Here is a 10,014-nt window from a genome sequence, read left to right on the forward strand (position 1 = left end):
CTTTATCAAAGTAGTATGTACTTCTGTCTGTGCTAGGATCTCTCTTATTATTTTTTGTTATTATCTAAAACAGAAGGACAAGCGAAGCCACGGCCAGCAACGTAGCCAAATGTAAAGCTCGCAAATGTGTGACTGATGAATAAGGCCATTAACAAAGTAATGAACTAAAGCTGCGCTCAGAGCAATTATGATGTGAATCAGTTGAGCGTCGCGGTTCAGTGCAGCTTCCTGCCGCCGCCCGACTCCGCTCGCCAGGGCTCGGACTCCACCCGCCTTCTCATCGCGAGTCACCCATGAGTCCATGACCAGTGTTATAAGACCTTAGATGTTAGTATGGAAATATGATGATAACTGAGATCTTTATAAACTTTAAAAAATTTAGTCAATTATTCAATAATTTAGTCCCTATGTTATGTACAAACAAAACGAATTAGGAACTTCAAATTTTTATTGCCAGTTATAATATGTTGAAGGGTTTAAATTTAATATAACGTTTTGATGAAGGTAGAGTTATTAAATTTGTCGCGATATAAAGTTGAAATAATTAGGTAAAAAATAAGAGAGCAATAAAATTTCAATAGATTAAACAAAGTGAAAATAAGTTACAAACATAAGTTGTTGTGCGCGGGCGGCCCTGCCCGCTGCCTCCCGCATTGCAACGCAAATATAGCTCTGGGGGTGACTCACACCCAGCGCCCAGCGCGCCGCAGATTTCAGATTTCAGATCCATATTTCTTTTTATGGCCTTACATTTCTAGTCTATTAGTGTAAATATGTAGAGTTAAGACAGTTCGAACGTACGACGGTGGACGATGGATACGTACGATACATACCTACGTGAGATTTTGTATGAGTGTTTCTATTTTTTTTCGCTTGATGCCATAAATGGGAATTTATATAAAATTTTAAAATAAAAAAGACATACTCAATGATTTTTTTTCGTGCAAACGAAGTTATCAGCATCATATCTTTATTTATATTTATTATTTATTTATTTATTTATCAATTTAATATACCACACCAAGTAATATTTACAATTATACAAAGGTAGGTACATAAGGCGGCCTTATCGCTTACTAGCGATCTCTTCCAGACTGCCCAAGGTAAGAGATAAAGAAGAAACGTACATGTTACGCGGGTGGCTGATATAATAAATAAAATAATAATATAGATTATAGAAGATAGAATACATAAAATATATAAATTAATAATAGGAAAGGATAAAATACATAATATTAAGTAGAAGGATATGCTAAATTGGAGAGGTGCTTGAATATAAAAGAGTTTTAAAAGATTTTATATTTATTACTAACTGCGTTTCGCGGTTTCACCCGCGTGGCTCCACTCCGTTGGTCTTAGCGTAATGATATATAAGCCTATAGCCTTCCTCGATAAATGGGCTATCTAACACTGAAAGAATTTTTAAAATCGGACTAGTAGTTCCTGAGATTAGCGCGTTCAAACAAATAAACAAACAAACTCTTCAGCTTTATAATATTAGCTGTGATATTAGTATAGATTAAAGTTTAAAAATAAACAAAATTACATTATGCCTAGAGCTTCTAAATAATATACTTAATTGTTTAATCATCATACATAACATGCCATAATACTGCAGGAAGTGATTTAAGTTTGTTTTTCCTTCTTTTAATATAAATTTAGTTTTGAATAACCTGTAAAAGATCATTAATGAATATGAAGTAATTTGTAGAATCAATTAGTATGAGAGCACCGACGGCGGCAGTATATCACTTTTAATTTTAAACTAGCTTTAGCTCCGATTCCCAACTGACGATGTATCCAATAAAGAATTTTAAATAATACAGAATACATCCCGGTCAAATTAGACTTATTTTAATATATCGTAATCAATAATCGAAGTATTTTTAAAATTTTGTTTGTTATGGCAGACCGGCCAGCTCTCCATCAACATTCAGAATGCCAAATCCGAATTATTGTATCACTAAGGTATCACTATTTTTATGTCTAGTTCGACCAGGCTGATAATATCTATCTATACTCACATTATCTTTTTTTTTTGACAAAATTTATAGTTTTTGGGTGAAACCTGAAATAAGTGTTTAGGATTCCTAGTACTGATAAACGATCTACTTACATGACAAAAGAACTAGGTAGCGTCTAAAAAATAAACCCGTAGAGTGGTTAATAACTTGATTATAATGCAAATGAGACCCCCATCACTATGGATTCTAGATTATTAGAATTCTTTATGAATATTCAACGAATGAAAACTTTGTATAATTCACCTTAGTAGGTAATGTAATGTATTTTTTTTTTGTTAATAGTAAAAATATCAAGGTAACTAGAGCCCTAATGATAAATGCTATCGAAATAGCAAAGGCTTAAAAAATATTCTAATCAATTTAAGCAATTTATGGTAGCAAAGGCAGAAATTAAATTAGGAGTCCTCTATCGATGGTGATTTAAAAAAAAAAGTTAAGTAACACCAGTGCGATTATGCGCCTATGCTTTGGTATTTTATTTTTAATCCGTTGTGATGCTTCAATTTCTAATAGAACGATACCTACTCGATCAAATTAAAAAAGTATCAGCAGTGCATCCACCACCATTGCATGTAAGGCCCTAGCTCATTCCCCATGCTACTACTGGGCGTGCCGCGCGGGCAGTAGAAATTACTATAGCAGTTTTTCTAATAAAACCTTCATTTCGTTTAAAATACACACTGAAAAACATGCTCTAGTGATTCTGTATAATAAGAGAAATTACTTAATTGAATTAAATATATTCGTTTAAAGTGAGTCAAAATCGAGTCCTAAGGAATGGGTTACATACAAACACGTGAAGCAATTAAAAAGCGTGTTAAAAAAAAACAAATCCTACTTTAGCGGCAGGATACACGCCGCTATCAGCCGAGAACTGCGCGGTGTTATCGCGGTGGAAGCATTAGCTCTTATCGGCAGGTAATCGATCCGTTCACTTGTGATCGTAAACATTCAATTTACGTCAATCCGCGTTTAATACACTCCAATATTAGGTGGCGTCAATTTTATTTGTTCTGTAATAATAATCTATTGCTTATGAAATTTTACAATGAACGCCCATCAAAGCCCAAAGACGGAGCAGTTATGGAGTTTCTTGTCGGTTCTTCTCCGTAGAAACTGCTTTCCGAATCGGTGGTAATTAATGGTAAAACCTTGTCATGATAATTGAATAAACAAATGGAATCGATGTAGCGACACCTCGCTCTGAATCGCGCAAACGAAATGTTTCGCTACAGAGCTATATATACAACTTTCCGACATCATCCATTGGGGCCTTCACGGCCGGCCAGTCGAGTAGACTGGTCGAGGATTCTCCCTTTTTCGATGGAGGAATTCCACCCTCCACAGTGGTGACCCCTGACAGTTCACAACTCCTTCTGTCCATCCATGATGTCCATGCTCACCTATCCCTTCCCCGCCCGCCAGCCAGCGCACTCGGCTTCAAATGGAAACCTGTCCACTACCATGTGCGATCGCGCATGCTTGGTCAGCTCCACAGCCATCCTCACTGCACACTCCGACTCACTGGAGCATTACACGCAGCATCACCGCCCTCAGTTCCGACTCACCGTGAACTAGCGGCTTCCTGTTCCGACTCACTGGAACATACCTGGCATTGGCAAGGCAATTCGTACTACGACCTCCGGTCTCGGAGGGGAGTCCTGTAGCGACACCTCGCTCTGAATCGCGCAAACGAAATGTTTCGCTACAGAGCTATATATACAACTTTCCGACATCATCCATTGGGGTTCGTCGCCTGAGTTCCTCTATGTTCGCGCGCGCCGACGGAGCGCGATCCCAGCATTTGCAGGGCATCGCGCCATACCATCGGAGACCGCCGGACATAAGAGGCCTACCACGTGACCTAGTCTCCTAGGACACGACCGCTTCCTCGCCGCTGGCTGATGGGCGCCCCCCGGCACTTTGCCGGCGGGCTCGACCTCGCTAAGTGGCGGGTGGCTTCACCCACGGACATTCCTCCCTGCAGCAGCTAGCAGATCGCCCGCGATACCACGCGGGCTCGATCGCACTGCAGCAGGACACCTCCCGGACACGACACCTCGGACCATTAGGTCCCACCCAGTGCCCCGCCTGTAGTTGCAGGCGGCGTTGCCACCACTGAAAGGGGCCGTCGCCCCGAACAGTTACCCCGAGGCCTGTGAAGGCCTGCGTGGATGACCCCGCGATCGATCATCCATTGGGGCCTTCACGGCCGGCCAGTCGAGTAGACTGGTCGAGGATCCTCCCTTTTTCGATGGAGGAATTCCACCTTCCTTCCTCCACAATCGACTTACATACATTTTCAAAATAAAACTGAAGAAACCACACTGAGAAATTATTAATGATCGTTTCATTGCATTCTTGTTTATTTAATGAACTATGTAGCTATAACAAAGTAAAGAGTACCTATAGGAAGTGTCGAATGACCTTTAGTTCTGACACAAAAAGCATCTACATTTTTTCACGACTCGAAGACTCGCGATAATTTTATTGCATGAAACTTCGCAATTAATTATTTTCCTTGCAATCTGTACTGTAGTAGCAGGTAAAGAAAAAGATGATAGTTATTTTTGTCCCGAATTGGATAATAAAGCAACTACAAAGTGAACAGACTGGATTTTTCATTTTATTTGATAATATAATAAAAGGTGTGATATCTGAATTTTCTATCGCTATTAAGTATAAAGAAGGATTCAAGATGGAACATTAATTATTATGATAATTTGAATGTAATGTAAGTCAGACCCGGAGGGCTTGAGGCATAGATAATTCCGCTTCCGTATTCCTCATTGGACCACTTTAAAATAATAAAAATAAAACCTTGTGCGTTATTTTCGTGTCTTCAGCGGATATCGAATACGCGACCTTATGTTGATTAATCTTCAATGTGATTAAATTGGGTTTATGTTTAATTTACAAATGTTAATATATAAATGTACATAAAACCTACAAGTATTAGGCAAAAATATTCACGTAGGTAATTCTATAAAGGTAGATTTGAATAGAGCATCACGATTAACGATGTACGCACCTACATATTTAAGGAATGCTATAGAGCAGAATAATTTGCATTATAGGTATATGATACGTGTATGAGGGGTCTAGGCCCTAGGGCCGTTTAAATCTAATATTGTAACTAAAAGAAGCAATACACGAACAACAACGGGGACGACCTAAATGCTGTTCTAATGAAAAGGATTGAGGTTACAATGCGGTTTTGTGTGTATTGAGGGGTGTACGTAAGGATTCCCATTAGTTACCTACGTTCCAACATTAAACAAACTGATTATACTATATCTAATACATAATAATATTATGTATATCAGCGCCTCGACTCTACCTAGAGCCTAGAGTCTACATTAGACTACAAGCATTTTGTGGAGAAAAAAAATACGATAGAGAAAGCAGTAAAATTTTATTCAAATGATTATTGAATAATAATTAATCATTCACACTTTTACTATTGCTATGAATTATATTTCTTAATTTTAAATACTGGCAATTAATTCAATTACTATATTTATATATTAATTATTTTTTTTAAATAGGTTGTATAACATTTTTTAAATTTATCTTTACAATGTCAAATCTTTCGAAAGAATTTGTTGTTATTTCTCTTTATTTGAGAATGACACGATACTATGAGCTAAGATTTAACCCTAGATCACTAATCATTCGTCTCACAGTCGACCGGCACCTGTCGCGTTCGATGTTTAGGTATGTTCCCAACACTTTCTCGTCCCGCCCCTCTCAGTACCTTCCTGATTGGCAATTTATTGACCCGTGTGGAGACGACGCGGACGCACGCTTTCTAGTTCCGGAGTTATAGCAAAATATTCGACTCACAGACGAATGTGTAGTGACTACGCGTGCAATGTGAACAAAGGTGTATTTTTGAATAATCGATTTTTTTATTGTTTATTGATACCGATTTATAATAAACTTTGTACAATACTTATTGTAGAAAGTTTATCTGCCTTTTTGCTAGTAATGTATACTGTTTCCTTTAATAGTTTTTGGAATAATACGAATTAAAAAAATTAACCTTCCTTTTATTGTATACATGAATTTAGAGAGAGATCAGGAGAAGATTTTGAGTATTCTTGAAGAATGCGACAGCCACAATAAAGAGGGCGAGACACTTGAACATCAGTTGGATGGTTTTCGTAGCTCAGATTTCGAAGGCGAAGACAATTTAGAGAGAGATTTAGCAATCGCTACTGATCAAAGTGAACAAGAATCTGATACGTCTTCTGACCAAGAATTCAATGTTAGAGGGAGAACTTTTGTATAAGGAGGACTCTGACGAGGATACCAGCACGCAGCCAGAAGGCCGCCAACAGCTATAATAGCACCAAAAACGCAGTCGACGCAGTTGACCAAATGTGCTCAACAATCGGAAGACCAATAGGTGGCCTTAGGCTATATTTTATAATATTCTAAATTTATGCATGGTTAATATGTCATTTATGTATCTAACATGGTGAGGCTGCGTCAAAAACCATTAAAACTAAGAACTTACATTCAAAAAATGGAAGATGGCCTAACTGAACCATGGTTGCAGGAGCGGTACAATACACCAACTTTGAGGAAAAATATCAAAACATACATAAAAGATATTCTAAAAATCGATGATGTTTTTCCTAGTACGTCTCAAGGACGGACAAATAAACGCAAAATATGCCGATTTTGTCCATATAGGAAACGCAGAATGACTAAAAACTCATGCCACTCATGCAGAAAGGCAATTTGCGGCGAGCACACAATTCCTACATGTAATGACTGCAAAGATTGGAAAAAAAAGACCTTCTTATTTCTTATAATAATATTTAGATAACTAACTTGGCTATGTTGTTAATTATTTCACTTAAATATAACAAATAAATAAAATACATGCATTTTAATTTGTTCGTCTGTAAGTCGAATGTTTAGTGACAAAGTAACACCGAAATATGTTTAGTGAGCTAGGGTTAATAAATAATAAATAAAATATAGATTAATTAATGTATGAGTATGGATGTAACTTGTAAGTTAAAAAAAACGACACGTGAAAAAAGTAAGAGTTGGAATGAATAGAGCAACACAAAAAGCCTTTATAGGGCTAATAATAAACATACTGAATCAAATATAAACACGACACGACGAAAATCGATACTAACTTTTCTAATTCCTTCGATCACTTCACTAGCCGGCTTATCACCCAGGGGGATTTTCTGCCGGTGTAATGAACTATCACTCAGTAAAGTTACGCTCAGATCAGTTCAGCCGCGAGGGCTCTAACTGACGCGCGATAACGTCCGCTGTCCGCGAGCGATCGAGAAATACTGGCTGGTGAGTTCTGACACTGGTGACACAACTTAAACTATAAAGTAAAACCCAGTGATACCTGAAACTCAACGTAATTTACAGAACTTGCACGTACATTGCTGCTTTGTTTAGAAGCCCAATCTCAAAGAAAACTGTGATAACACCGATGTATTTCACAGTTTACCGAATCTCGACTCATTTTCTGAAAGGTCTACAACGAAGCAGTGAAGGTTTCAAGCTAGCTCATGGTTGGTTACCTGAAGTTAGTCACGCTAGGAAATATTTTTTCCAATAAAGGCATAACAAGTTGAAATTCTCTCCTTTCGTCGAACTCTTCAAAACAACACAAAAACTCTACAACCACTTTTTAAAGCACATGATTGATGCTTTTATAAGTTTTTTGCAACCCCTCGTAGAGTCAGCGAAAGTCATTAATTCAACATAATATCAATTAATTACAAACCCAGGCAATGCATTTTTGGATTTTCTATAAAAATATATTTGCACAAGATGAAGCAGAGATTTTCATATGATTTAAATTTAAAACAAAGAAATTATTTCTGGAAAATTTTCTTTAATTTTAGTCTGATTCATGCATACGATCTACATACTAATATATGCTCAGCTACGCAAGCACCTTTACCTAAAAATGACTGGAATTATTAAATTCTATCGTCGCATAAAAATATCATAATATAAAAAGACTTTTTATATCAGGGCCTCTCAATTGTACTACTTTACTTAGTGTAGCTCCTTCGAATGGTCACAACTAAAGTCTACAAGCTCATTGTAGACGACGCTTCGTGTAAAGGCGAGCTAGAGAGGACAAAAGAGAAGAATAAAAAGTCGTGTCCAGACGGTTGGCCGGGCGGTTGGCCGGGCGGCCTCGCGCGGACCTTGCTCGCTAAATACACTCGCCTCGCGATCTCGTAACTTAAACGTGCTTATACTATTTACATGTGTAATTTGACGAGTATGGTGCAGTAGAGCGACCTTCGGCTAAAAGGGAGTGGGTTCGATTCAAAATATTCGTCATAATCTTGAACGCATGTGTTGCTTGCCAACTGCGAGTTAAATATCAGTTTAACGTTCAAATTTAGTGAATCATTTGACATTTATAAACATGTTAACTTAATCCAAATCCAAAAATAATACTTTTATAATTAAGTTATCCGTTATAATTGATTTTTGTTACAATACATAATATTATATGGAACAAAATGCAAAATTTATTTATATGTATATTTTATATTGAACAACTTAATACTTCCGTGTTTTTTATATCCACGAAATTTTTATGTTATGTGTTGTTTACGGTCGCTGTTTGTGTATTCGTTGTTTAAAGTAAATAATCGTTTCATATATCGCTCGTTTTCGTTTAATATCGTGTGAGATATGTTGTTGTTAAACTTCGTAAGCTCGACCTTCCAATATCAACAACCAACATCTGCAAACTGCCCCTGCGCCCCTGCGGCCTGCGCCCAAACTTATGTAGAGCTTATACAGATTTATTTGCAAATAATCGTTCAATATAGTAAAACAATCAAAATGTAATGTTTTGCTTTAGTTATTCAATTTTTTTGTTCGTTTATTTATTTATAGGTTGTTTATAGGTCAATATTTTAACTTTAAACAAATATGTAACATCGTATTTTGTGTAAATTGTTCATACTTACAGATAAAAAATTTTGCACATACATAACAGAGTCTCCATCGCAATATATCTGCATAGATACTTGCAGAATATCTAGCGAGTATCGGTAGAGCCAGCGACTGCGTGTGAAAGTGTCGAAGCCCTAGATCATAGCGCTCCACATACGGAGTACGGACTGATCGATTCCAAGAACGAACTTCCTCGTACCACTCGCTTTCTAAGAAACAACAGCCTACGCAACCTTTATTGTATCTGTATATGTAATTTTCAATATTATTCAACCTAGAATTTTCTTTTTAACTTTTTTTTAAACTTCTATTTAATTTCTATATATCAGGTTTAAAATAAACCAGAGCATTATGTTAAAATCTTGGTTAAAATTAAAATATAATCACATCACAGGTAGTTAAGTAAAAAATTACAATTACAATATTGAAAATCTCGTCAGTTGCTCCGAATACAACAACAAGACAATATATTAAAACAAATAAATGACATTGGTGTCAGTGGGAGACAAGTCGTGGAGTCGAGACTTGAGAGCCACTCGCGAGTGAGTCACCGACACACTGTCTCGTCACCGCGCGGCCGCGGGACAGGCCACGGGATTGTAGCGATTTTCCATACTTTATATTGGAACAAAGTTCCTTATCGCGACCAAAAGTTATAATGATACTTTTTGCCATATTTTTAAAGCCGTGCGGCCGCGGCGTGTGCACAGGCGTGCGCGTGTTGCTCTATCTCTCTCGCTCTCTGATACAAAGCAAGTCAGTCTTCGTTCCATCCGGTTGTCTCTTGACAACTCTCAGGTTAGTTATAATTTACTACTAGTTTTAATTATAATTTCGAATATAAGTGTAGTGGATAAGTTGACAGAAATATACTTCCCAAACTAAATTCTATTTACTTACTTGATTTATATAAATGGTGTTCTATGCGGTTCAACTAAGAAAAGGATCGATCCTGTGTCCTTTTGTGACGTCATAGTGATACAATTCTAACGAATAAATAATCTAAGTTAATAAAAACCCT

General features: G+C 37.1%; 1 protein-coding gene across 1 annotated transcript in view; it reads right to left on the reverse strand.

The window, feature by feature from the left end:
• The window catches only part of LOC123701005, a 42,588-nt gene extending 35,250 nt beyond the window's left edge, over window positions 1-7,338 (reverse strand). The window contains exon 1 of the mRNA XM_045648411.1: window positions 7,184-7,338. The gene's annotated coding sequence lies outside the window, so the exon portion shown is untranslated. The remainder of the gene's footprint in view (window positions 1-7,183) is intronic.
• Between the last annotated feature and the right edge of the window lie 2,676 nt (window positions 7,339-10,014).

This window comes from Colias croceus, chromosome 20 (assembly GCF_905220415.1).
Source record: "Colias croceus chromosome 20, ilColCroc2.1".
In the NCBI taxonomy this organism is placed as follows: domain Eukaryota; kingdom Metazoa; phylum Arthropoda; class Insecta; order Lepidoptera; family Pieridae; genus Colias; species Colias croceus.